Source organism: Eubalaena glacialis, chromosome 20 (genome assembly GCF_028564815.1).
Source record: "Eubalaena glacialis isolate mEubGla1 chromosome 20, mEubGla1.1.hap2.+ XY, whole genome shotgun sequence".
Classification (NCBI taxonomy): Eukaryota; Metazoa; Chordata; class Mammalia; order Artiodactyla; family Balaenidae; genus Eubalaena; species Eubalaena glacialis.
This window is the reverse complement of record NC_083735.1, coordinates 36,588,421-36,615,859: the sequence shown is the minus strand read 5'-3', so window position 1 is coordinate 36,615,859 and position 27,439 is coordinate 36,588,421. Positions and strand designations below refer to the sequence as shown.

Here is a 27,439-nt window from a genome sequence, read left to right as displayed (position 1 = left end):
CTTTTGTAAACTTTAATTCTTGTGGTTTTGTTGTGTTACACTGCCGTCATCCTGGATGCATTAATGAAGAGGTGTGATGTGACCCAGGGCTCCCAGCTGTTTAATTCTGCTAATTTGCTCCATCTTCACATGAGTTCTCTCTGCTGCAGGAGCATCATCAGAGCGTGGATGATGCTGAGAGGAGTTTCTGTTCCGCCTTTAGTGCCCCCTTAGGGACCCCCATCCCCCAGGTAATTTTCTTACCGTCTTTTTGCTATTTGGGAACGCTGCCACGTTGTTGGCAATGGAAATATAGTTTTTAAATGTGCCTCCTATTGTGTTTCTGTAGAAAGAGAGCCTCTTCTGGAGGCTCTGGAGCCCTTCAGAAGGGCTTTAATTACTGCATTAATTGCAACCTTCGGGACAACTTGGGCCCAGTAGTAACAAGCTATTGGGCAGATTCCTGGGCTGCTTTAAAGAAAATGTTAAAAGCCTTTTGGATGGGAGAGGCCAGGATTGAGAGAAGGAGGAGGTGGATACCCGTGGGAGGTACTGTCTTTCTTCAGGCTGGGAGCTTTGCATTAAAAAAAAAAATCTCTTTCCCTCTCTAATTTGCATTTCCAGGAAAGTGTCGGATGGCTCACTGCTCCGAGGCCTCAGCAGTTCCTACCTTGACTTGGATTGGAGGACAGTGGGGAGATGGTCTAAATGTTGTAGAATAGAACTTCTCTGAAAAATAGGTGGCTGGGGAAAAAAAGAAATTCTCCTGGTGTGGTCCTTTTAATATGGTAATCCTTGAAATGCTCATTTTTTATTCTGAAGAAAAAAAAAGGAAAAGAAAAAAAAGGCCAGTAATTTCCTTCTCTGGCAGAACACTCACTAGAATGTCTCCTTCACGGTCAGTTTCTTTGGTGGTTGGCTTATGGGCAAATTACCACGATGTGAGTATGGGTTTGGGAGCTGCTAGAAGATTCTGTAAGTTGGTTTTTATGACATTTACCTTGGTCTCTTTCCCTGGGAAAATAACTGATTAAATACCAAGGTGACTAGATGGAATTGAATTCCATGCCTCAGTGATTCATTCAGAATGGTGTCTTCTAACAGGCTTTTGAGAGGAAATGACCACATGTGTCATTTCTGGCAGGACTAGGAAGAGGTTTCAGATTCGAAACCGTAAGTGGCAGTCACACATGTTTTCCTGGTTTACAAGATTTTCGCGCTTAAGGTGCGTCAAGCACTTCTCTAAAGCTCCTTTCATCCTCACAACGGCCCTGTGGGGTTTGGGACTATCATTAACCCCACTGGCAAATGAAAGAACTGAGGCTTAGAGAGTCCAAGTGGAAAGATCAGGCTGTTTGGCTCTAGGGTCAACTTATTCTAACCTAGTACTCTAGAAGACATTCATCCCATTTAACGTCGCCTTCAGTATTCACTGACAGGTGCTTGGTGTTGTTCTTCTCTCCCCCAAAGACGCACACACTCTATCCATCCATCCACCCACCCACCCATGTAGCTAGCTAGCTACCTCCCTACTTACCTACCTACCTACCTATCTAACAAATATTTATTCAACAGTGCTCTGGAAACAAGATCAGGAGTTATGATGTGAGGAAAGACCCCATCCCTACATTTGAGGAGCTCCCAATCTTGTATGGAAGCCAATAAGGTACTCGAGGATGGAACTTCTGACCCACGCTTGGGAGGGCTCGCTCATCACTTCATTATTTTAACAAGGCACTGAGCTAGTAGATGCCAGCACGGTTGACAAGTAGGCGATGCTCCCCATCCTTGGTAGTTCCAGTCTAGTTAGGGGAGACGGACAGGTAGACAGCTTGGTGAGTTCATTACTATGATGCCAAGTCAGGAGGGGTCCAGCATTTGTAACCGTACAAGGCACAGATCCAGGAGAGGAACTGCACCGTGATTTGGTCTGCCTGGAGAGCAGAGTGTAAATGGGGAAGAGGTGAGAGGTGAGGCTGGAGAGGTCCTGGGAAGGGCTGGGAGTTCACAGCGTTGTCTGCTTTCTTAGGGACCCTAGACTCTATCAGGACAATGAGAACAGTGCTTTGTGCCCGGCACTAAGGTCTCAGGTCACTCTAACGGAGAAGTAGAAAAGCAGAACCGGAGTGTAACCGAAAATTAAGCAGCGATAAGATACAGCACATTTCAGAAGACTGGAAATCACTGCTCTTATTTATAGTTTATAGCTATTTCCTTACCAGAGACAGACTGTGAGGAAGTCTGGATCCTGTGTCTATTTCTGGGATATTGGTTCAGCAATAAAGATGTTTTTGGAAAGGAAAAAGGAGGGGGTTGAAAATTTTTAAAAAATCAATGCACATCAAATTAATTTCTGATTCTTCCATTGAGAGAATGATCACATTTCAAAGTTGTAATATGGAGCTGAGACTTAGATAATGGATGGGTGGATTTTGACATTTCTCTATAACCAAGTCATGAGAATGTTACAAAGCTACCAGAGTTTATACTTTCCAGAATTAAAAGGAATGGAGTAGAATTGGATAATGGGTTGTGGAACCTCTTATTCTTGGATCATTGGTTTCTTTAGATCCCAAATTGGCAGTAACTAAAAGTTATTTCAATTTTATGTCTGCTCAGTGGCTGAAATGAAGTGGGTTAATTGATGTGGTTTTGCTTTTTGGGGAGGAATGCCCTAGTCACAGAAATCCCTGAAGCTCCCAGGCCTTCCTTATAGCTCCCCAGACATTTTTTCAGGATAAGTAGTCAGGGAGAGAGGCACTTCTTTGTCTCAGACTGCCTTCTTCCTGTGTCCGAATGGACAGTGGACCAAGAGTGCTAGTTAGAAGCATGAGTCTAATTTCAGTTGATTGTGTAATTCAGTGGATCAGAAAGTATTGTGTCCTCAACCCAAAATAGATGATTAGGAAATTGTAGCCTGGATATTTGGAATGAAGTGCTGGAGAAAGAGGTGGGTAGGTGTGGAGGCCTGGCTTTCTGGCATGCATCCCTAAAGCCCTTTTATCTTTTGTCTCAATGCTTCACCTCCAGAGTAGGTGTGTGAACACTGAGCTGCTGTGAAAAGTATTTGTTTCATACAACTTTATATACACAGACCCTGATGTAGTGTGTGGCATACAGTAGGAGTTCAGTAATTGTGAATGAATGAATGATGTCATCAGCTTATATAACAGTTTGGCTGTACTATGTATAACAAAGCTACTCCAGGAATGAGGAGTCTTGGCACAACACATGCATTATAGAAAGGAACATTTTAGGTATCTATTAGAGAAATTCAGGACAAAGACATTTCTGTGCATCTAGTTCATCTTTATTTCTTCCTACCACCCTCCCTCAGCCAGCCTTCAGCATTTTGCCTTAAAGCTCTACAAGTCATTGAAAAATTTTTTTCATGTTTTTTTAGGACAAAAAATTGACTAAAAGCAATCCATCCAGCACTGAGCCCTTACTTATTGAAGTCAGTATTGCTCTGTTCTAATTCCTTTCTCAGCCATTGTTTTTGTTCACTGGCCGATTCCATCAAATCCCTGTCCAGTCCTCCTGAGCTCGTAGGCTGCAGGCCTTTTCCTTCTTCTTACCCTGCCCGAACCAGGCTTTATCCCTTCCGTCAAAAATCATTAGTGAATCTTGCATTGCCATTACCTCGTTTCAAAATAGGTATTTCATCCAGTTACAACATATATGTGCCTGAAATCAGGAAGATATCAAAAGGTGACTAACAGGAAATGTGATTATTGGCAGAAATGTTCTATTGAACAAGCTTAGAACTATCATTCTGTTTATTCATAGGATAGAAAATGTACCTTTTCGTTGAGATGGGCAGATCAAGAGCTCCCCAGGTGTGGTTTCCTATGAATGTTTACCAAGCTTAACCCAAGTTACTTTTTGTTACTTGGTATTGAGTTAGAATCTCCCTGGTCCTGGTAGGTGGTGGTATTGGGTGTGGCATGGGATGAGGGGGCAGTGAGGACAGTGCCACAAAAAACGTATATACAATGGAATATTACTCAGCCATAAAAAGGAACAAAATTGGGTCATTTATAGAGATGTGGATGGATCTAGAGACTGTCATATAGAGTGAAGTAAGTCAGAAAGAGAAAAACAAATATTGTATATTAATGCATATATGTGGAACCTAGGAAAATGGTACAGATGAACTGGTTTGCAGGGCAGAAATAGAGACACAGATGTAGAGAACAAACGTATGGACACCAAGGGGGGAAAGTGGAGGGGGGGAGGGGTGGTGGTGTGATGAATTGGGAGATTGGGATTGACATGTATACACTGATGTGTATAAAATTGATGACTAATAAGAACCTGCTGTATAAAAAAATAAATAAAATTCTAAAATTCAAAAAAAAACCCAACAAACATGGGCACCAGTGTCTTAACTTTCTTTCATTTTAACTTGAGTTTTGAAGTGTATTTTCTACTACAATCCTTGCCTTTGAACTTTTTATGTGACTTCCTGGGGATAGACAGTGTTGTGGAAGCTCACTAATCTTTCCTGCAGTGAGAAGAGGTGACAGGTTACCAGGGAAAAATAAGAGATCAAAGACTTTTTAATTTTTCTTTGTTTGTTTTTTAAGCACCTGCTTCTTCATGGATGCAATTGTCCAAAAAGTCAGGTAGGGAAATTGGACTTTTACATACCTGACACTCTTACCGGGGAGAAGAGAATCATTATAAGCACGATTATTTTAGCAGCAATCTGCTAGATTAGTTTCTGAAGGATGTATGTGTATGTATTTTGCGTTTCACTCTTAGTTTCGTTCTTAGCTTAAGTCTTTCTCCACTAAAGGCAGAGTAGAAGCAAACACAAGTCAAGCTTTTTTTCTAGCTAGTAGACTTAAAACAAATGACTTCGGTAACTTAATTTAGAAGTTTTGTGAAAAATTCTTAGAATGCAGTGATGGCATCATGAGAGGAGCAAAGGAAACAAAAAGCTGCTGACTTTCTTGTGGAAGAGAAGTAAGAATTTCATGAGATGGAGGTGTTAACAGCCTACCATTCATTTTACCAGAGGATAAAACCAGTGTCACTAGCAAAGAGATATGTACCAGGCTATGGCTTCCTGATTTGAGGAACAGTTCTCAACAGCAGAAAATAGAAGTGTTCTCAGACATATGTTAGGTCTCTCACAATCTATCAGAAATAAAAAAAAAAAAATGATAGCAGTATGGAGATGAAAGAGGAGAGAGAAAAAAGATTGACTGTCAAAATGTTACACGCAAGAATGCATTGAATGTCACTGTTATAAGAGGTCTTACTGTAATTACATTTCCGATCTATTTGGATTTTCTTGTCTTAAATTCTTTTCAGTTGTCAGTTTGGGAAATGTCTCCTGTCGAGGTGTTTTTTTCCTTCCTGTTAAATTTCAGCACAGCATCATTCACCAAAACTGGGTAGGGTAGTACTGGGAGTGTTTTCTACCTCAGCAAGAACCATAGATCATTGATGCTGGCAGATTTTCTCTTCCTGTTTCTACCGTGAGAAAGCATCAGACGCCAGCCTAGTAGTAGACAAACCATTAGATCAATATTCCAAGATCTAGAGTGTTCTGCTATTGATTTGCATTATTCATCCCATTTTAAAAAGTGACAAAATTATTCAACAAACATGGAACGCAGAGAGTTTCACTGAAGCTGTGGTTGTGATAAAGGCTATGGATAAAAGACATCTGTCAGGTAACAATCTGGACTGGTTTAAGCACTTGGATTTCCAAGGTTCTGTGCAAGAGCTGCTAGCTCATGATTTAGGACCCACGCACAGGAGAATTCAGGCTGCATTAATATAAAAATATGACTTGCAGCCCTGGAGATGTGGCTTCAGAGGAAATGATGACTTAATGCTTGTGATCTGTAAGAATGTTGGTGTTTTGGGTCAAATAACCTATGCATTTTCTCAAGGGAGGTAGGTTTGGGGAAAAAAGGCAATAATTAAACTGAACATACCAACAAGGAAAAAATAATTTAACTGTTATGATGACTCATTTAGTTGGCAGCTTCAGGTAATGAGGTGCTCTGGATTAATTTTCCTGAGAGCAGAAACATATCCCTTTAAGTGATTAAGCATGTTATCTTCATCAATCTTTGAAGAAAATATTTCCAAGGTACATTTTATATTCTCTTTTGTCAGTAGTATTCTTGACAATTTTTAGGACTAGAGACATAGTTTTGTTTTTTTTTTTTAAAGAGTTTAAAGAAATATTTGATCTTTGAAAATCATGTTACATCATTGGTCCCCAGTGTTTTCATCTACAGTATGTGAACTTTGGGTTAGATGATCATCAAGGTTCCTTCCATCTCTAATATTCTCTAAGTAAAGGGCTCTTGTGCACAATAAAATTTAAAACATAAGAATCATCGAGGGGGCTTGTTAAAAATGCAGATTCTTAGGTATCATTGTTGGAGGTTCTGATTCAGTTGGTTTGAGTGAGGCAAGAGAACCTATATCATAAATGGGTGCATACCCATGACCATTTTGATGACCTCATTTTGAGAAACTGATTCTCTTTCCAGCCTCAGATAACAGATGTCATAACCCTTCTTGGCCACCAGGGTACCGTTGCTGCCCTGCCCTCAGTGGTGTGACGTTGTAAGGGGCTGACCAGACCCAGAGGCCTGTGCTTTGATAGTTTGCTTCTGATCCCATCCTCAGTATTAACTGTCACTTAGTTAATGTAGCTGCTGAGGAAGACCAGATAATCGAGCTTAAAATTAGGTGCCCTGCATTTGTACCTGTGAGTCATTAAGTTTTCATCTCAGGCTGGGTAGGGGCGAGGGGAGGACTTCCATTTTCTCCTGTAGTCTAAAGTGCATAAATGAGCCACGGCTATCTTAGACCCTGTTTGGAGGTCTCTTACTCTTTGTTCGTGTTCTTTGTCATCCTAAGTGTCAAGTTTCTGGAAGGGCGACATCAGGATGAGTGGCAGATTTCTGTGTAAATATGTTAACATTTCATAGTGAGATTTGGGGTCAGGGCTGTCCCTGACTTCTCTTTTAAATTTCTTTATTTTTTAAACAGTTTTATTGATGTATAATTCACATGCCATACAATTGACTCTTTTGAAGTATATGCAATTCAGTGGTTTTTAGTAAAATCTGTGAGTTTATAGAGTTGTATGCACCTATCATGTAATCTAATTTTTGAACATTTCCCTCACCCTCCAAAAGAAACCTTGTGCCTATTTTGGAATCACTCTCATTCCCACCCCCAGACCCATTCAACCGATAATTTACTTCTTACCTCTATAGATTTGCCTTTTCTAGACATTTCATATAAATGGGATCATACAGTATGTGGTCTCTTGTGTCTAGCTTCTTTTATTTAGCGTAATGTTTTTGAGGTTATGCAGTAGCATGTATCATATTGCCAAAGAATATTCTATAGTATGGATATACTACATTTTATTTATCCATCCACCAATTAATGGACGTTTGGTTTGTTTCCACGTTTTCGCCGCTCTGGCTGATGTGTGCATGTAGTTTTAATTTCACTTGGGTGGTTACCTAGGGGTAATTACCTGGGTCATATGATGAATCAGCGTTTCAAAGTAGCAGTTTCAAATTTTACACTTCCACCAGCAATGCATGAGGGTTCCAGTTTTTCCATATCCTTGCCAACACTTGTCATTATTGGATACAAGTCCTTTATTGGATATATGATTTTCAAATATTTTTTCCTAGTTCATGGCATGTCTTTACTTTTTTAATGGTGTCTTTTGAAATGCATTATTTTTTATCTGAATGAAGCCCAGCTTATTTTTTTCTTTTATCAATATACTTTTTGGTGTCATAGCTAAGAAATCTTCGCCTGACCCAACATCAGTGTCTTGATGCTTACCTAAAATCTTGTAGGCTTTGTTCAATAGGAAGTGACCAGTGACACCTACTATTTAGTGCCTTGTTTAAACAGATTAAAGATGAATATTCACGTTGTGGCCTGAACCTACTCTAATGAAAGCTTGCCAACAGTTTTCCTAAAGTCTTGAAGGTTGCCACAGCCAGACTGGACTCATCCATCACCATGCCATGGCCTTCTTAGCATCTTTTCCTCATCTTAGTGTCTGCCAGCAGCAGAGGAAGGAGAACATAGGTCTTTAATTTACCTTTTTGTACTATGAGGTAGCACTGTGCCCTCCTTACTTTTTCAGAGCCTTAGGTAGAGGACCCTACCCTGAGGTGCCACAGCTGGAGGAACACAGCCCTTCTCTTTTTATAGGTTTTAGAGTGAGATATCGGGACAGTAGCTCACTCTCAGGCAACAAAAAACCAAACAAAAAACCACCCACTACCTTAGGGTTTTGTCCTAAGAATATGCTGGTTGCAGCCTCTGCAGGTAGACACCAGGCGTCCCTGAGAGCTTCTGATAGACTTGATACTTCTCCCCAATCCTGTTGTGTCTCTCCTGCTTTCCTAAAATACTAAGTAGTTCGTGTCCACTTTCAGTTCTGGATTTTTCCCACTGCGTTTAGACTGGGAGAAACGTTATCAAATCCCAGCTTCACGAATGCCTGATTATCACTTGGAACTTTTGTCTCTTGAGCCTAGAAGGCATCTCTTGTGTATAAATGACACTGGACGTTAATATGCACCATAAACTTGAATACAGTGCACATCTAGTAACAGCTTGTATAAAACGTGTTACTCGCCCAAGTAGTCCTAACACCTTATAATTGAAAAAGTGAGTTATAATTGACCAAATGCTTTCACAAATATGATCCCTTTTGATCCTCACATCTCTGTGGGGAATTACTGCTCCTTTTTAAAAAAAATAAATTAATTTTATATTTATTTATTTTTGGCTGCGTTGGGTCGTTGCTGCGCGTGGGCTTTCTCTAGTTGAGGCGGGCGCGGGCTACTCTTCTTGCGGTGCGCGGGCTTCTCATTGCGCTGGCTTCTCTTGTTGCGGAGCACGGGCTCTAGGCGCGCGGGCTTCCGTAGTTGTGGCACACAGGCTCAGTAGTTGTGGCGCATGGGCTCAGTTGCTCCGCGGCATGTGGGATCGTCCCGGACCAGGGCTCGAACCCGTGTCTCCTGCATTGGCAGGCGATTCCTAACCACTGTGCCACCAGGGAAGTCCCTACTGCTCCTTTTTTACGTATGAAGAAAATGTCTGGACTTCCCTGGTGGTACAGTGGTTAGGAATCGCCTGCCAATGCAGGAGACACGGGTTCGAGCCCTGGTCCGGGACGATCCCACATGCCGCGGAGCAACTGAGCCCATGCGCCACAACTACTGAGCCTGCGCTCTAGAGCCCGCGAGCCACAACTACTGAGCCCACGTGCCTAGAGCCTGTGCTCTGCAACAAGAGAAGCCACTGCAATGAGAAGCCCGTGCACCGCAACGAGGAGTAGCCCCCGCCCGCCGCAACTAGAGAAAGCCCACGTGCAGCAACGATGACCCAACGCAGCCAAAAATAAAATATAAACAAAGAAACAAAAAGAAGACTTGTCAGAAGTCATTTATCCCCAAATATAGGATTTCTAACACCAAATTTGATGCCTTTCATGTAGCATCATGCTTCCTCTCCAAAGTAATAAAACTGAATGCAGGCAGACTCTCAACCACTGCGCCACCAGGGAAGCCCTGAATTTTTGTAATTTTAAGAATATTAGACATGCCATGTTATATTAGACCTATGGTTAATCTATAAGCAGTCATTTACATTTTGAATGAAATCTGTAGACAGCGATATATATTCACTTTTGAGGACTTATTTCCTTCTCAAGCTTCTATTTCTTGCTACAAAGTAAAATGTTTTGTTTCCTGTTAAAGGAGTTCTAGGCATTGTCAGTGGGTAAGGTTTGTGGTGGTAGCCAGAGTACAGAGATCCTGAACGTGGGGACATCCTTTTGCCATTAAATTTATACTGTGCCCGAAGCTGGTTTGAATAGTTTTAGGCTGTTTGAGGTCCCAGGAAGACTCTTTGCCCACCCAGGGAGCAAAAGGCCCAGGAAAATTTCCATGTGATTTTAGCTTGACCCCATTTACTGGATGATTCATCCCTCCTTTCCTTAATTCCACGCCAACTTTCTTCACCTAGGTTTTCTCCTTTTCCCGAGACCATTCTTATCGTGATCTCTTGCTTTCTTTGTTTCACCACCTGTGGCTTAGGACCATATTTCTCCAAGTGTGGGCCCTTGAGCAGAAACGTCAGTTTGTTAGAAATAGAAATTCGGAACCCACAAAATCTGCTTAGTCAGAAACTCGAGGGGATGGGACCCAGCAGTCTGTCTTTGACACACCTTCCAGGAGATTCTGATGCATGCTCAAGTTTGAGAACCATTGGTGCAGTAGTTAATTTTTTTTTTTTTTTTTAGCATTCCTTTAACCTTTCAAAGTGATTTATGAATTTCATCTGACTTACCACCCTTTAGGACAGCATTTTTCTCACAGTGCTTTGTTTTTGGCCAAAATAAAGGGTTCCGTGGTGAGCTGGCATGGGAAAGACTACATTCTTATGCATACTTACTCTGTGCCCCCCATACCCTACCCCCAAAGTAGGCAAGGATTCTGGGGTCAGTTGCCAGGTTTCAAATTTTAGCTCTATCATTTAGTAGCTACTATTACCGCCACTTACTTACCTTAGTGATCTTTGGGGAAGTTACTTTCCTCTCTGAGTCTTTACTGTCTAGCTTGTAAACTCATGGAATAAAATGGCAATTCCTTCTGTAGGAAGTTGTGAAGACTAAACAAAGTGATGCACATACAGTGACTCAGGTGGTGTTTGGCACGTGGAGAGCTTCCTTGAATGTCATGGATCATACTGGCTATGACCCTTGTCATTGCCAGGACTGTACTAAATAAATAAATAACTCTCCATCGGTTATCTCTGGCACTTGGCATTTCACTGCTCATTTCTAAACCTGAACATTTGCCGTGTGCTCCATTTTTCAATATTATGCAAATGAGACTAGTTTTCACTAAAATCCCGAGATAAACTATATTTGAAATTTTGCTTATTTCTTCCTTTTGTTTTCTGCCACCAAGCCACTTTCCTATCTGGGGCAGAATATTTCTTTTGATAGTGATTTAATATTTTAGGCCTTTGTTGAAGAATGTTGTCTAAGATGTGTCAAAAGTCTAAATAAACATTATTTCCTGCCTCAGTTTATTTACCACTTCAAAAAATTTCAGGTGTTTTATATCTATATCTCTTTATAGATACAGAATCTACCTATAGATATAGAATTAATACAGATATCTATAGATTCTATAACTTTATGGTGTTTCTTCTATTAGGTTATTTTTATTTCAGTGTCTGAGTCTATTCTTAATTAAAAATTCCATCAACCTACCCTATACTTCCAACAAATCCACAATGAATCTTATTTTATTGGGTCTTCTCCAGAGCCTTTGTAGGAGCCAAATTTTGGGCTATTTGGATGATTCTGTCTAACTTTGCCTACAAATTCATAGTCGTCCTCAAGAGCATCCAGAACTCTGGTTGGATACCATTCCATCCTGGTGATTTATTTCACTTTCGTCAGTTAGGACGAGTACAACCCTTGCATTTTTCTTTCTTTACTTTAGCATAGTTGGACTGCTTCATAACAAAATTTGTATCCAAATATCCTCTTCAGTAAAATATATCAGAATTTTGATTTATTCTCTTTTCTATCTTTTATTCATCCATGTACTCATGTTTGTAAGTCCAACTGATTCTTGGCTGGCTTTCTACCAATAATAAAAGAAAAAAAAACAACAACCAGAAAGTCCTTAAATTTTTTTTTTTTTTTTTAGCATTCCTTTAACTCTACAAAGTGATTTATGAATTTCATCTGTCTTACCATCCTTTAGGACAACATTTTTCTCACAGACTTTTGTTTTTGGCCAAAATAAAGGGTTCCGTGGTGAGCTGGCATGGGAAAGACTACATTCTTATGCGTACTTACTCTGTGCCCCCCATACCCTACCCCCAAAGTAGGTTAGTGATTCATAATTCACAGTGGCATTTTGAAAGATTCTGAGATGTACTGCATAAAGAATCTAATAGATTAACTTTGACCTATTCACCCCCCCCCCCCCATAAACACCTATCATCATCCCATGAGCTAATGTTGGATAGGACACCTCTGTGACCTTTTGGTTTAGGAGTTTCCTTATTCTCTTTTGGTCAGTCTTTGTGTTTTTAGATGTACTTCTCTTTTTGTCTTTGCTTATTTATTTCATTGCTAGTTAGACTTGCTGGGTCTTTTTTCCTTTTGCATTCTCAATATTAATTTGACAATTTTGTACTTGAACTTTCTGTAATACATCTTTGAAACGATTCCTTTCCTCTTTCTGTCATCTGGTCTCTGAGTGATTGTCTTTTTGTTTTCATGTTTCTTTAGAGTGTTAGCCCTGGATTGGGTCAGATAACTTATGGGGAGTACTTACAATGAGTTTTAGGTCTTGTACTTGTGAATATTTGTTTTTTCCATTTATGCTTTTCCCATACTTATTTTTTTGATAGGCTTCTGTGACCCAAGTTGAAATTTTATAATAATTTACTTTGAACAACAGAATAATTTTTGTTATCTTTCTGTATTCTATATTGAAATGGTTATTTTCATACTTTTAACAAGAATGCTACTTTGGTACTACTGGTGGTTATAACGGTTTCAGCTGTTTTTTTAATTTACTTAATAGTTGATGTAAGATTTTTAAGCTTCATTGCTTGTGATAGGGAATTAGCAACTAAAATAGTATGTTAACATTTATATTTTCCAGTGAACCTACTCAGAAATTCACTTTTCCTTCACAGAATTTGTAACAGAACTTCATATTGCCTTGCAGTGCTTACTGCATACAAGCTATGCTCTTGTTTCTGCTTGCAGGCTCTTGCCAGATGTCATTTTCTCAATGACACCCATTCCTACCACTGCATTTGAAGTTGCAGACCTCCTTCCCCACACTACCTGTTCCCCTCTCTACTTCATTTTTGTCTTTTGTGTTGATCAATATGTAACAAACTATGCATTTTATTTATTCATTGTGTTTGTTCTCCTTTAATACAAGGTGAACTCCCTGAGGGCAAGTGTTTTCATCTGTTTGGTCACTGCTTTACCTCTACTGTCTAGAACAGTGTGACACATTATGGGTGCAGAGTAAGTTTTTTATTGAAGTACAGTTGATTTACAATGTTAATTTCTGCTGTACAGCAAAGTGACTCAGTTACATATATATACATTCTTTCTCATACTTTTCCATTATGGTTTATCACAGGATATTGAATTTAGTTCCCTGTGCTGTATAGTAGGACCTTGTTGTTTATCCATCCTATATATAATAGTTTGCGTCTGCTAACCCCAAACTCTCAATCCATCTGTCCCCCAATGAATTCTTGATTAAAAAAAAATTTAATCTCAGGAGATGTAGAAAATGCATTCCATAACATTCAGTATCTATTCATGATACAAAATTAACAGACTATCATTAGAAGGTATAAATGTTCAGCAGATGTGATAGTTAATGGTGAAACATTGAAAACATTCTTTTTAATATTGGAAACAAGATAAGACACCTTTCACCAACAAGATAAGATAATCCTTCTTTGCAGCATTATATAGGAAGTCTGACACAGGAAGAAAAAGAAGAATTCTTAGCATTGGAGAAGAAGAAACTGCTATCACTAGTCATTGAGGATATCTTGTCCCTGTAGAAAAACCAAAAGAATCTACAGATGAAGTATTAGAATGAATAAAAGTGGTTAGCAAGTATACTGCAAACAAAATCAATATACAAAATCAATTGCATTTCTGTACTCTGCTACAACTATTTAGAAAAGGCAATGAGATACCATTTATAATATTATCACAATTATAAAGTACCGAGGAATAACTCTAGCAAAAATAGGCAACAACTATATGGAGAAAATTATAGAACAAAGACACTTAAGAAAAACTAAAGGAATGGAGAAATAAATCTTATTTCCATAGAAAATTTCAATCTACAGAAGATGTGATTCTCCCCAAATTGTTTTAGAGATTTTATGAAACTAAAATGAATTTCCTTCACCTCCCTCCCCCACATAGAACATGCGAGCTGATTCTTAACAGCAAATGGAAGAGTGAATGGGGATTTTTGACCTACTAGATATTAAGACTCGCTATTATAAAACTCTACCAATTAAGACAGCATGGTACTGAGCAGAAATAAAAATAGGTGATTGGAAGAGATTAGAGAAGCCAGGAGCACAGCCGTACATTTATGGTAAAGAGGACTATATAAATATATATGTATATGTTTTGGGGTCAGCCTTTAAGTTCTCTTAGCAAATTTTAGTTATACATTGCAGTGTTATCAACTAGTCACCATGCTATACGTTAGAACCTCAGAACTTATTCATCTTATAGCTTAAAGTTTGTAGACTTTATTTTTTTAGAGCAGTTTTATGTTCACAACAAAATTGAGTGAAAGGTACAGAGATTTCCCATGTACCCCCTGTTCCCACATATGTATAGCCTCCACCATTATCAACTACTCACCAGAGAAGTATATTTGTTACAATTGATGAATCTACATTTACACTTTATTAGCACCCAAAGTCCATAGTTTACATTAGGATTCACGCTTGGTGTTGTATGTTCTATGGGTTTTGACTAATGACATTATCCACCATTATGGTATCACGTAGTTGGAATCAAAGAGTATGTAGCCTTTCAGATTGGCTTCTTTCACTTAGTAATAAGCATTTAAAGTTCTTGCATATCTTTTCATGGGTTGATGGCTTATTTCTTTTTAGTGCTGAATAATATTCCATTATCTGGATGCACCAGTTTGTTTACCCATTCATCTACCGAAGGGCATCTTGGTGGCTTCCAAGTTTTGGCAATTATGAATAAAGCTGCTATGAAACATCTGTGTCCAGGTTTTTTATGTGGACATAATTTTTCAACTCCTTTGTGTAAATACCAAGGAGTCCGATTGCTGGATCGTATAGTAAGAGTATGTTTAGTTTTGTAAGACACTGCCAAACTCTCTTCCAGAATGGCTGTACTATTTTGCATTCCCACCAGCAATGAATGAGCGTTCCTATTACTTCACATTCTTGCAGGTATTTGGGGCTGTCAGTGTTTGGATTTTCATTTTTCTAATAGGTAGGAGCATTGTCTTTAATTGGCGGGGGCGGGGGGGGGACAAAGGAAGTAACTCAGATATTCATTAATATCAGTAGAATGATCTTGATTAAGAATGGTCAGTCCCTGAACTAGTGTCCTCCCGGACTGGGGAGTGCAGCGCGGGGCGGGGACTCGCAGAGACGAGGACAGCGCATCAACCCCAGCGGGAGGCGCGCAGGTCTCGGGGTGCAGGGCGGGCGGCGCGATGCGGAAGGCGGGCCGGCGCCGCGCTCCTCTCCGCCCCCGCGAGCGAGACGGTCACGTGCAGCGGAGGGGCTGACCCCCGCGGGCGGGCCTGGGAGGGGCGCTGCGCCGGTGGTTCGGGGTCGCCCGAGGCTAGGCGCGAGGCGGGCGCTTGTGCAGCGCGGAGCGGAGTGCGAGCCGGGGCCGGGACCGCCGCGGGTGGGGAAGGGCGGGGAGGAGCCTGGGAGCGCGCCGGCCGCCGGAGGGGGAGGGGAGGGGCGGAGCCGCGGCGCGCGCGCCCGTCGGAGGGGGAGGGACAGAGCAGCCACTGGGCGCGCTCAGGGCGGCCGCCGCGAGCGTGGGGCGAGCGTGGGGCGAGCGTGGGGCGAGCGTGGGGCGAGCGTGGGGCGAGCGTGGGGCGAGCGTGGGGCGAGCGTGGACCGCGGCGCGGCGGTGCGACTCCTTCCCCGGCCCTCCTCCCCGCCCCAGGCGAGGGCGCCGTGTGGCGGCGGCGGCGGCGGCGGCGGCGGGGCCAGCGAGGCCGGAGGAGGCGGCCGTGCCCGGGCATGGTGGTCTGGGGCAACGCGGAAGGTGAGCGACCCCCGGGCCGGCGGCGGGGTGGCACCGGCCTCGCGTCGCCGGGCGGCGGCCCGAGCGCGGGCGGCCTGAGGCGGGGCGGGGGCGGCGCACCGGCCCGGCCCCCGCGGCCCGCGAGAAAAAAAAAAAAAAAAAATAGAATGATCTTAAAAATTGAGAGTTGCATATATAATAAAATGGCATGAAACTATACACAAGCATTGTCCGAAAACCAGTTTGCTGGTTTTGATACTGTAGTATAGTTAGGTAAGATGTAACCATTGGAGGAAACTGGATGAAGCATACATAGGACTTCTCTGTACTATTTTTGCAACTTCTTTTTTACCTCTGATTTTTTCAAAATGAAAAAAAAAGTCAACAATTTTAGAGCTGTTTTCTTGTAGATGAAATACTATCCCGCCATGAAAGCAATGAATTACTGATAAAAACCGAGGGCTACATCTCAAAAACATCATATTGAATAAAAAAGCAATTAGCATAAAAAGATATAGCATAAAGCTCAGAACATACAACCTAAACAATATATTATTTAGAGATACAGCTATGAGAAAATTAACAAGAAAAGCAAGTGAATGATAAGACACAAACTTGAAGATAATGTTTATCTCAAAGGAGTAACGGAGGGTATGTGAACAAGAAAAGGGATTCAGGGTCCTCAAAGGTGATTGTAATGTTCTTTTCCTTAAATTTTTATTAATCACTATTTTATAACAACTCTTAAGCCTTAAAAATGTATAAACCTGATCTTTAGTATTTAGTAATCACCTTTATTGAAAAGAGTAAAATTAAGTGAAAGGTGAATAAAATTCAGCAACAGTAAACATGTTTGATAGAGCATATAATTATAAGAGCATCTAAGAGAAGATTAGGTTCTAGTTTAAATTCTGGTCTGACTCTAATTTGGGGTTAGTAGGTTTTGGTCAGTGGTTTTTGAAGGGCGGTCCCTGGGCCAGCAGCATTAGTACCACTTGGATATTTGTTAGAAACGTAAATTCTCAGACCTTACCCCAGACCTACGCTCTTGGGGAAGAGCCCAGCACTCTCTATTTTAACACAAACCCTCCAGGAGATTCTGATGTGCACAGACTTTTGAGAGTCACCAGGAAGTTCAACTTTCTCACCCATAAAATTAGAAGATAAAACTAGATCAGTGTTTCCCAAAGTGTGGTATATGTAGTACTGATCATGTACAAGATGTTTTTAAGTGATAGACACATCACCATTTAAAATTTTATTTATTGTAATGTTTGTTAGACTAGTACAGATAGCTTACCAAACCCATAAGTTCACTGATGTTGTGTCATACATTGCTAAGTTAAAAAAAAAAAAAAAAAGAAAGGAAAGGAAAGGAATCAACTTAATGTAAATATAAATAATAAGACAAAATAGTAAGGTATGTATAGCAGAAAGTAACACAACATTGTAAATCAACTATACTCCAATAAAAATTTAAAAAGTAAGGTGATATGAGAATATCACAAAATTCCTGGGGTTAGTTCTTAGATATTAAAGTTTCAGTAGTCCTGAAGAGGATCAATCTTGAAAATATTTTCCATTCTAAAATTCTGAGACTTCATATACTTGCTTTTCTTACAGATCTGCCTCCTTAATTTTGCTTTCTAAAATTCAAGCTAATACTAAAATTCTGAGACTAAAATTCTAAAATTCTGAGACTTCTAAAATTCTAAAATTCTAAAGACTTCTGAGACTAAAATTCTAAAATTCTGAGACTTCATATACTTGCTTTTCTTACAGATCTGCCTCAATTTTGCTTTCTAAAATTCAAGCTAATACGTTAAAAATTTAGTCCACACAGCTTGTGTTGGGAGAGGAATGGCCTGTTAATGTGCTTTTGTATTGGGGGATACTTATCTGAGATTGAAAATTTAACCATAGCTAATGGAAAGTGTGGATAATTCACATGCGAGTCATTAAAATTAAATATATTAAGGAGAAATCTGTTTTGAAAACATGATTTAATTTTAGAAGAAGCACTTTCTTCCTTTCACTACTTGTAGTATTTATAGTGGAATAGGTAGATGGTTTTATGTAAGGAAATGAAATGAGATTTGTGGACAGTAAGAAACATATTTTGATAATTAGGGATTTAGACTTTGAAAAGTGTATACAAGTTATAAACAGCTACAACAATGACTGGCCCTTTTGTTAAAAAGTAAATTTATTTATTTATTTATTTTTGGCTGCGTTGGGTCATTGTTGCTGTGTGTGGGCTTTCTCTAGTTGCGGCGAGCGGGGACTACTCTTCATTGCGGTGCGTGGGCTCTAGGCGCGCGGGCTTCAGTAGTTGTGGCACGTGGGCTCAGTAGTTGTGGCTCGTGGGCTTAGTTGCTCCGCAGCATGTGAGATCTTCCTGAACCAGGGCTCGAACCCGTGTCCCCTGCATTGGCAAGTGGATTCTATACCACTGCGCCACCAGGAAAGCCCATGACTGGCCTTTTTAACTGGCATTTTAAATAGCTTTTTTGAGATGTAGTTCACATACAGTTCACCCACTTAAAGTGTACAATTCAGAGGTTGTGTATAGCCAGAGAGTTGTGCAGCCATCACCGTGCACAATTCTAGAACATTTCATTACCCCAGAAAGCAACCCTATATCCATTAGCAATTATTCTCCATTCCCTCTACACTCTCAACCCTAGGCAACCACTTATCTACATATTATTTCTATGAATTTGCCTATTCTGGGCATTTCATATAAATAGAATTTATATTTCATATAAACTAATGATATGTAGCCTCTTGTGACTGGCTTCCTTAATATAATATTTTCAAGGTTCATCCATATTGTAGCATGTATCAGTACTTTATTCCTTCTTATTGCTGAATAATATTCTGTTCTATTGATACTATATGTCACTTGATGGACATTTGGGTTGTTTGCACTTCTTGTCTTTTATGAATAATGTTGCATGTATGAACATTCACGTACAAGTGTTTGTGTGAAAGTATGTTTTAATTTCTGTTTTATACCTAGGAGTGGGATTTCTGGGTCAGATGATAACTGTGTTTAACATTTTAAGGAACTGACTGGATCTAAAATGCATTCTCATTCAAAGCAAAATTATAAGTTTGCTGAAAACTTAAATACATTTCTGTTCTGATTTATAATAAGGTACCAATTTTGTCAATGGTTTTATTACAAAATATCTCTCTAAAATGATATTTGGCAAAAATCGTCATTAAAATACATGTTTTTGAAAACAGCAGCTTACAAACTGCTGTTCTACATCACAATTTATCATCATTTATCAAAATTGTCACATCTTCTGTGACATGGGTCTTTCTCTGCATATTTTATCGCTGCCTGTGTCATTTAGCATTTAGGGGAAAAAAATGTCATGGAATCTGCTTCCTGAGCTGATGATTGAATTCAGATTGTTTTGGTTGACTTTTACAAATAAATTATATGTTAAGAAACTGATGGTAGTTTTTTTTCTAAAATTCTCGTTTCAGCAATAATAAAAAACATACTTCTAAAATAAAAACATAACATTTTGGAGTCTAGCTGCATCTGACACTTGATATTTTGCTGTGCTGCCCTATTAATATTTTGAAGTTATAGGAAGAGATACTTTTTTGTGTAATGAGAATTTATGTTCAGTAAATTGTTAATATTTGACTTTGTCTTACTTTCTTTTAATGCTTTCCTAAAGGCTTATGTACTCAATTACCTACCTTTAGATTTCTTTTTAGGAAAGGTGTTCAAGATATTTCTTTTTCATACCTACGTGTGAAATGAGGTTTTTAGCACCTCCTTGTTATGAAGGAATATTTCTGAAAAAAATAAGATAAACAACTAAATGCAGTGAATAACTGAAGTAATAGAGAAGTGATAGTATAGAAAAAAGATGCTCCTCAGGGAAGAGAAAGAAAAAATACCAGTTGGACTTGAATGGATAAGATTTATTTAAAGCCTTTCATTGCTGCATGAAGGATAAACAAAAAGAGTAGTAAGGCAGCATGAGGCATTCAGTGTCCTTGTAAAGAAAAGAAATATCCTTAATCTCTGAATCTATACCTATATGATTCTACACATAGATCAGCTAAAATCATCCTTTGTTTTATTTCTAGTAGGGATAAGCTATTCTATGCACAATATTGTAATGGATGTTTGTAGTGAAGACTTGAAGCATTTGGATCATTTGGGAAGTAGACTCAGACAGGGTTTAGTGTGTAGAATACTTGTAAGCATGAGCCCTTGGGAACAACATAGTGGGAGGGAGGCAGAGGCGTCGGGATTGGGCAGAAGCTTACGTCAAAGTGTCTCCTTGGCCAGCCTTCCAGGAGAGGTTTGTTGATAGCTTGGATGTGGGGTATGACAGAAAGAGGTGTCAGGATGATTTCAAGAATTTCAGCCTAACTAACTAGAAGGACGAAGTTGTCATCAACTTCATCCTTTGAAAGGAGGTTTGGTGGAGAAGATCTGGAGTTAGTTGGGCCTGTTAAACGTTCGAGATCTGTAAAACATCTATTGGCAGAGGATGAGTTGGTGATTCCATATGTGAAACTGGAGCCCAGGAAAGAGGTCTGCAGTATATATAAATATGGGGGTGGTCAGCATAGGATAGGTGCTAATTAGACCAGGAGACTAGCTGAGACCACCAACTGAGCATGTGTAGACTGACTTGAGAATGAGACAGGGCTGAGTCCTGGGACACTTCAGCGCTTAGAAATTGGGGCAAATAGGGGAAACCAGCGGAGGAGACTGGGATGGAGCCCCAGGACCCAGCACACTGCTTAACAGCAGTGGGTAGTAGATGTTTATTTAGTGGATAAATGTCCAAAGGGGAGGGAAAATAACATAAGACAATGATGAATTTTATTTCTCCAGGTAGAATAAATTAAAAGGTGAAAAATAGGATCAACTGTTATCTATCTCATCGGTGAATGGGTGGGGAGTGAGTCATGGAAGTTAGAATAAAAATAGATGTGTTCTTTTCTGTAAAAATATATGTATATACATATAAAATAGGAACCGTTCCGTTTAATAAACTGAAGTATTTTTAATGCAGTTACTTTCTTTTAATCTTTATGGTACCTATTGTGCTTGTGTGGCTAATTCTTCGAGAAACTGTATAAAAATGTCCCTTGTGTATAGAGGTGAATCCAGTTCTTCAGATTGATTATTTCTATTGTTTGTGAATATGCTTTAAAGTAGCAAATTAAGTAGTTGAAACTCATTTGAGAAATTATCCTATATTTGTATCTCTATTCTTTGTACTAAATTACAGAAGAATTTCATTTATATATTTGCTTCCATATATTTGATAATTTACAGTAGAATTTTCAGTGTTCTTCATGGTTAAAATTGGTACTAAAGGTGATTTGGAAATTGTGTTGAGCATGTATCTTGCTAAACTATAGAAGACAGACATTTTCTTCAAGGATTTTATATTCTAGGTGAAAAAGTTAAAACATTTATGGAAAGGTACATAAACAATTTTCTTGGGAAAATATACAGTTATGTCATTGAAACTCTGAGTCCTGTCTTACACTGAGCGGGACATTTATTAAACAATAGACTGAAAGTAGAAATATCTGTAAGCTTGAATTTTGACAGAATGAAAGAAGAATACAAAAATCAAGCTCACAAACTCAGCTGCCTTGATGTGGATGAAGCTTCTGTGAACAGACAGCTACTGTCCTTGAATAATAGTTCACATATCTTTTAAAGTGAATTAAGCTTTGGTTGTATTGGACCTGACCTGTCGGTGAGAAGGAGATGGCTGAGTCCAGGGAGGTGTGTGAGCTTTCTCAAGACAGACTAGAGTCGCTGGTGACTGAGACAAGTAGTGAAACGTTATTTCAAGGGTTGAAATGTGAATAGGAACCAGTGATTTAACAATGCTCATCTCTAACTTTAAGCCTTTTCTTGAGCCAGAAACCTTGGTTTTTTATGAGAGTTTGAGATTCCCTGAAGATACAACCTAGGTTGGACAGTTACCCGGATCTATTATATATTTAAGCTCAGGAAAGTTATGTGAACTGTGTTACTGCTTCTTGTTTTTGTTAATTTTTGGTCCAGGCTTTCAGAAAGACCTGAGCTGAACTCTAGGACAAAGCTTGTGGTGACCACCATTGCTGTTTCAAGCCACTGTCCTCTGTGTTTCTTTCTGTCATTCAGGAATTTTGTTGTCATAGCTCCTCTATTACTGACGTGTGTGTGTGTGTGTGTGTGTGTGTGTGTGTGTGTGTGTGTAGGGGGTGTCCTTCATTTGTAAATTCTGTAATCTTTGGACCTTGGATGGAGATGGTAAATACAGAAGTCTTAGAATAGAATTGGTCCCAAACTATTTTGAGAGAAAACACAAAGCATATTAAAATTTACATTTTCAATTAAAGCATAGGGAAACCATTCACAAAAAGGGTGCAGAAGTTGATGCTGTTGTTTATCATGTTATATGCTGGTTATAGACCTTCATTTTACGGTTATTTCTCTGAAATGCAGTAAAAAAAAAACAAAAAACAAAAAACAATGCCTAGCACCATAGCAGCCCCTATGAAATGAGGCATATGCTGTTTCGAAGACTCACAGCATGTTTTTCTGATACTGTGTTTGCCCATAAACAGGTTTATGGTAGGTGCTGTCTGAGGCAGGGGCGGTTTTCCTATGGAAATCCTCTCTTGAACATACTGGTTTCTGATTCCCCTTGAGGAAGAATGAAGCTCCTTTTTGCTTCCTTAGCAAATTTGATACTTCAAGTATTAATAACATAGCCAATGGTTGATATGTATCTTGATGACTTACAGGTCATCATGATGGCTGCTCTGTCGTAAGTTACTGTGGTTTCAGAGTACGTTAGAACTCTACGCAGCGTTTTGAGGTGGGAGGGAGCTGAGGTGTAATGAAAGAGAAATTCCCTGCACAGCAGTGGTGATGCCTTAATTATAAAATCATCTTGCTCGGTCTCAAAATCACTGGGTCTACCAGCAACAGCATTAGATGTGAAGTCTGACCTGGGCTTACATTTTGATTTTGCCATTAAAAGCATTATGACTTTGCCCTCAACACTTCTGCGAGTCTAGAGGAATGTTAATTACTAAATTAAAACAAATTTATGAGATCCTTTTGATGGAGTAGAGTGTAATATCTGCTGAGTGCCCCAATATACATTCAGCCCTTTAGAGGAGAAGACTTATAAGTGGTAAAGAGTAGGCTGCTTTTGGAGAAGGAAGCGTGAGGTGAGATGGCAAATTTGGGAATACGTTTTCTAAGGAAGGCCTTGGAGGAGGCCATCATTCTGTAAACCTGAACTTGAGATACAGCAGTGTCAGTTTTGGGGATAGGAGGTCTCTGGGGCATTTATGATTGGGAGTGTGTGAAAATACTGATTCAGAGCCACGAGACCCTGTGACATTGGCTGCATCTAACCCAGGTCTTTCTCATTGAGGGCCCCAGACTAGGGAAGCTACAGTTATCTTCTGAAAGATAGTAAAAAAGATGATCTTGCTGCTCTTAAAGTGAAAGAATCCAAATTTTGGTGAAGAAATGTTTTAGGGACAGGATTGCCCCCATGTTTTTAATATCACTCTTGACTGATTGTTTATTTCGCTTCTTATTTGGGGAAAAGTATATGGAAGTTTAGGTTGGGAAAATTACTTGGAAGAGTTTCTTAAGAATAACCTCATTAGATAGTTTGTGTGTAGATGTGAGAATAAAGTTTTCTTATAAACAAATGATTTTTTTTATAGTTCAAATATTTTATTTTCCTTAAAGATAGGAGTAGATTTTATAGTTTGAGACTCTTGCTGTTATTTAAGCAATAATCAATAAACGTGAGTAAGTAGCAATTATTTAGGAAGAATGATATAATGATGAACTATTGGAAAATATAAAAACTATAGATAGCATTGTGGAATTGGAAGGGACTTATCACCTGATTTTATAGACAGTTTATCTCATTATTCAGCCTCCTCACTGTAAAATGGTAAAAATATTAGTTGATCCAGAGTTATTTTAAGGAATAAAAGAGAATTTATTCATTCAACAATTATTTATTAAGTGCTTACTAGGTGCTGAGGCACATGCAGGTTCAGAGGATGTGTCTGTGTATTAGAAAGAAGAAAATCCTGGCCTTCATGGATTTTACCGACTAAGAGGCAAGAGGCTTTACCCAGTGATGACAAACGTGATGAGGGCTTCCAGTGTGCTCCCTGCAATGGTGTTTTAGACTGAACACAGTGCCTGATAGTTGCGGTAGAAGAAGACTAGCACCAATGTGTCTTGGATGCAAAGTACACCCATTATCTCATTTAAATCTAACACCAGTTCTATAAACTAGGTCTAGTTTCCCCCCTTTTACAGCTGAGCAATGTTGTGTTCTTTTAGGTCTGTGATCACATCATGGTTATTAAATAAATTAATGAGTAAACTTAGACCTAAAGTGTGGTCCAAGGTCTTCAGCCAGATAGTGGTAGAGCTGGCACTGGAACTGGTTTTGACTCAAGCTCAGGGCTCCTTTCATTGTACCACATTGCCCCTCAGAGCGTGCATGGGCAAATAATCGTATGTACCATGGTAGATAGGAAGAGTGCACAGTTTCAGAGATCCCATACTTGCCAATATGAAAATCATTTCACACAATACAAATAATAACAGTGAAATCAGGGCTGCTAGCATCCTCAGTTTTAATTCCCATCGCTAGTTATAGTCAGTTATCCAGTAAGATGGACTTTGAGCTGTGGATTTAGTGTATTAAGTAATAGGATTCAACTCTAAGTTTTCTCTGGCAAGCTATTGGCTGTGAAGTAAATTCAAGGCTATTCATCCAAAATGTAAGGTGTCCTGAAGTATATGTATATGTCATCTTGTCTAATGGGTGGGTTGTGTGAGAGATTTTTCTTTCCAAATTGAGTCATTGGAGACCATTGCTCCTATTACTGCCTTTGAAATCCTGCAGCTGGTGAACCTTTGGTAGTTGAGATTTCTTTCTCAAAAAACAAAAACCAAAAACATGTATTATAAGTATTTGTAGTCTAGTTGTGTGTGGGTTATGTGTCTTAATTAGTAAAGTTCTAATGAATGTGTTGGGATTTTATAAAAACTTCAGTAATAACTAAAAATGAACATTTCTGATCCTTTCTAGTGACCCCATAATCAAATCCACGTCAGTTTCTACTCTCTGCCTTCTATACTCCAACTCTGAACCATCTTGAAAATACTTGTTTTTTCTAAACATTGTTAGTTTAGGGATTTACTTTGAGTGAGACAGTCTCTTTCTTTTGGCTTCCTTTGGGTCAGCAAAGCAGAGGAGTTACTTTTGGAGGGTTCTCCTTCTATGCATCATCAATTTTAGTCCTTGGCAACGTCTCTAGTCCCAAAGAAATGATGTGGGACTCCCCATGTCTTCCAGAATTTTTAGAAGGCATGTGATGTATTAACAGTACCTGTGTCTCTTCTGTAATTCATTTGGGCTCTGAAAAATGCCAAAGTGTATCTAATACAGAAGTACAAGACATGTGCCTATTTTCTTAAAAGTCAACCTTAATTTCGTGTCACCCCAGTCTGCCGCTGGTCTACCCAATAATTAGGATTTTAAGGCTTATGAATAGTTAGGGGCGCTCCTAGTCCAGAAAGGAGATGCAACTGAAAATATGACATATATTGGCACTACCACTGCAGTGCTTTGGGTTTAAATATTCATCAGACAAAACTAAACTCTATGAAATGAATGCCAGGATAGACCAGTCTCATCCTGATTTCCTGCCTGGAGTCTATTGCTATAAGCGGTGTATATGTTTATAATTCCTGCCCCTAATATTCCCTTGCTTCTGTAGAGCAGTGTTTCTTTCCCAAGCACTTAAATATGTTTGATTTTACCCTTGCACCTGTCTTTTAAGGCAGACAAACTCAAGTTGACACACAGTTTTTCTCATGACAAGGACCAGTTGTGATTTATGGCCATTTACAGGATGTCAGTGATGTGGAGAGGGTACATTTTTAGCGAACAAGGCTATATATGTATATCCTTTCATTTGGCAATAAAGAACATGGTAAAAAGCTGTTTTCTTCTCAGTGAAGAGCCCTTAGGCTAACTTCCTATAATGTTCACCTAATGTGTTACTATGTTCAAGTCACCTTAACAAATATTTCTTGAGTGCCTGCCTCCTGCAAGGTATTACACTGGCTGAAGTGAAAGTTTCTATGAGAAGCCTGATGTATAGAATTTGGAAGTAAAAAAATGCAGTGTTAGTGTGGGTCTTTACTGCTTTAGTTGAAAAGAAAGTGTTATGAGGTAACCTGTCTTTTCCTTTATGAATTTGGCTTGTTTACCAAGAAACGTATTAACCAAAGATGAAAGGTAGATTCAGAAACATTTATTCACTTTTAATATGAGTGTAAACTTTTATTTTCACCAGAAATTCCTAAACACCTTGATTATAATAAAGTACAACCCTGATTTTGGCTTTTAGGGCCAAGGATAAAAGATTTGTAGACTTACTGAAGAGTAGATTCTATGAAAGCACAGACTCCTGATAAACGCTGAGTGCCCTGTAGTCCTCTAAATCAGCGGTCCCTAACCTTTTTGGCACCAGGGACCAGTTTCGTGGAAGACAGTTTTTCCACGGACGGGGGGTTGGGGGTATGGTTCAGGTGGTAATGTGAGTGATGGGAAGCGGCAGATGAAGCTTCGCTCGCTCCCGGCCACTCACCTCTTGCTGTGCGGCCAGGTTCCTGGGGGGTTGGGGACCCCTGCTCTAAATAACTGTCCTAAAAGTGGAAGAACCAGTCTTTTTGTTGGTGAGGACCCACTGGCCTCCATCATTGTAACTACTGTGATATAACCTGTAGTGTGTGATTGATAATTTAATACTGTTGACAGGGGTATTTGTTGCTTATTTTGTACATTTGCAAGCAGTTCTTTCTTCCTCATGATACTCCTTGCATTAATAGTTGACCGAAATGACATGATGAGTCAATAAGACTGCTTTTCCTGTGACAGAGTTGTCAGGACAAGTCAAGGTCTAATCAGACATTTTCATTTCATTAAGTTGGACTTTTTCCAGAGCCTTTTGGAAGCCAGCATAACACTTGTTCTTGCAGGTCATTGGCCCAGACACAGTCACATGATTACACCTCCATACGAGAATGTCTGGGAAATGTTGTTTTATAGTCTTGTTTTGGAATAAAAATCAGGGTTCTGACATTAAGCAAAAGGCTACTGCTGAGCTACCCCAATTCTTTTCCCTACCTCCGATTTCTTCCTGATACTTAGATGGAAGATCTGGCTGTATTCCTTTTCTTGAACTCTGTGTGGCATACTTGGGTACTTCATGTCCTAGTCTTTCAGCCTGAGAGGAGGATCCTTCAAGTTTTTGCAGCTTTCAACTCCATGAGCTCAGTAGGAGTATCCTTGAAGCAAAATAAGAACAGGGTGTTGCATGCTCTTTTTTTTTTTTTTTAATTTCAGATTTTAATGATCAATTTTAGTTATCTATGCAAAGTGATTCATGCAGATCATAAAATTCTTAGAGGAAAAGGAACCCTGGGACTGAAGACATGGGTCCACTGAGGGCGGTAGTCATGGTTTGCAAATACAAATTGTGACTGCA

The 27,439-nt window shown here is 39.5% G+C and overlaps 1 protein-coding gene across 4 annotated transcripts in view; it reads left to right on the top strand.

Moving 5' to 3' along the window:
• The first annotated feature begins 15,382 nt into the window (after positions 1 to 15,382).
• LOC133081443 (neuronal acetylcholine receptor subunit beta-3-like) overlaps positions 15,383 to 27,439 on the top strand; it is a 95,986-nt gene continuing 83,929 nt past the window's right edge. For all 4 annotated transcript variants that reach the window (XM_061177575.1, XM_061177577.1, XM_061177573.1 and 1 more), the window contains exons 1-2: positions 15,383 to 15,459; positions 15,758 to 15,859. The gene's annotated coding sequence lies outside the window, so the exon portion shown is untranslated. The remainder of the gene's footprint in view (positions 15,460 to 15,757; positions 15,860 to 27,439) is intronic.